Source organism: Lipotes vexillifer, unplaced genomic scaffold (assembly GCF_000442215.2).
Source record: "Lipotes vexillifer unplaced genomic scaffold, Lipotes_vexillifer_v1.1 scaffold240, whole genome shotgun sequence".
In the NCBI taxonomy this organism is placed as follows: domain Eukaryota; kingdom Metazoa; phylum Chordata; class Mammalia; order Artiodactyla; family Lipotidae; genus Lipotes; species Lipotes vexillifer.
Window position 1 is genome coordinate 718,273 of NW_006797481.1, and position 1,773 is coordinate 720,045.

General features: G+C 36.1%; 1 protein-coding gene across 4 annotated transcripts in view; it reads left to right on the forward strand.

The window, feature by feature from the left end:
• The window catches only part of ATE1 (arginyltransferase 1), a 167,662-nt gene that overhangs the window by 164,631 nt on the left and 1,258 nt on the right, over nt 1-1,773 (forward strand). The gene's annotated exons all lie outside the window — the stretch shown is intronic.

The following is a 1,773-nucleotide window of genomic DNA, read 5'->3' on the forward strand; positions in this document are numbered from 1 at the left end:
ACTGCGCCACAAGCCCTGAAATATATTTTTTGACAAATGAAACAATACAGAATTTCCTACTCTCTAAGAGGAGTGCACTCTAAGATAGTTGATGTAAATTATCCATAACGGTGGGTTTTTCCTAATCTTCTGTTTCCATTTTTATATGTCATACTAGAAAAGAATAAAAATTAGAGGGTGGCATTTCATTCTAGATAAGATAATGGCATATCAAATCTTAAGTTTTTATTTGTTAGAGTGTTCCATTCATTTGAATTTTAAAGGATGTCTGTCCTAAAATATTTTAGGATAAAGGTTTAGACTGTGAAACATCATTCTGTATAGTTAAATATAGACATGCTTTAAAATGCCATTTTAAAAAGTCAGGGTTTTAGATTTAGCCGGTTTTGTGCAATTCTGCCACTGTCCTTGCTTCTCTCCTTCGCTCTTCTTACGGATCTTTACTAGTTTTCTATTTGTATTAGTTTCTAAGCATAATTGAATCTAACCTTTTCCTACTAGTAGCATTTATAAGCAGGTGATGGAGATTTCTGTGTTGCAATCCATGTGCCTTAAACTGTCTGAAACTGACAGCAGGAGCCAGGTCCCCTGCCTTTTCCTTTGCTTGTCATTTACCCTGGTAAGGGATGTGGTAACCTAGTAAATGTCAAATATTTAGTTGTTTTAAAGTATGTGCATTTTCTGCTTCAGTTGGATAAAGTAATTTGTAAGAAACAACACATAATTTTGAAGTCCAACCACGTACACCAAAGCCACTTGAAGTATTTACAACAGAGAACATTTAATTCACAGAACTGGTGATAACAGGCAGTAGTATTGCTGAGAGCCAGGAGCACAGAGATGTGACCCAGAGAGTAGCAACAGCAGGAAACCACTGCCACCCCTGGGCTAAAGAGAAAAGGGACTCAGGGTCCAGGGAGGGCAACCAATAGAAGCTGGGTAGTTCTAGGCAAAGGGAACAGTTAGGGATAAGCACTGTTAACAGGTTAATGTATGTTTGTCCGTCCAGATCTTTTTCTATGCATATACTAGGCTCTTAACACTGAACCTATTTTTTTTTCCACTTAACAATCTATTTTCCTTTGTCTTTTTAATAGCTGTGTAACATTTTACTGTATGGATATACCTTAACATGTTTATTAACCAGTTCTCCATTCATGGACATTTATGTTGCGTCCAGTTTTTTAGTATTACAGAGAGTATTGCTGTAAATATCCTTACACATATATATAAACACTGGTGTGTTTGTTTTTCTAGGACAGTGGTTCTCAGTCCACCTCTTAGGTTTAAGAAAATACTGATGCTCAGGTTCCATTGAGACAAGTTTTGAAATCAGGATCTCTGGCTTTGGTATTTTTTTAAAAACTCTTCAGATGATTCTCATATTTAGTCAGCTTTGGTATTTAGTCAGCTTTGGTCAGCTTTGGTATTTAGTCAGCTTTGGTATTTAGTCAGCTTTGGTATTTTTTTAAAAACTCTTCAGATGATTCTCATATTTAGTCAGCTGTGGGCTGATTCTGAGAACTGGTCTTGCTGAGTCAATGATTTAAAAAAAAAAAACATTTTAGTAGATGCTGTTAGCATTGTTTTCTGTATTAGTTAGGATTAAGAGCAACTGCCAATAATAGAAACCTAAAATAATTTGTCTTAAGGTAGTTTTTTTCTGTTTTATGTAGAATTCTAGACAGGGGCAGTCCAGGGCTGGAATGGCCGTTTTGTTCCACGAAGTTCTCAGGTACCCAGGTTCCTTGTAGCTTTTGTTTTTGCTGAACC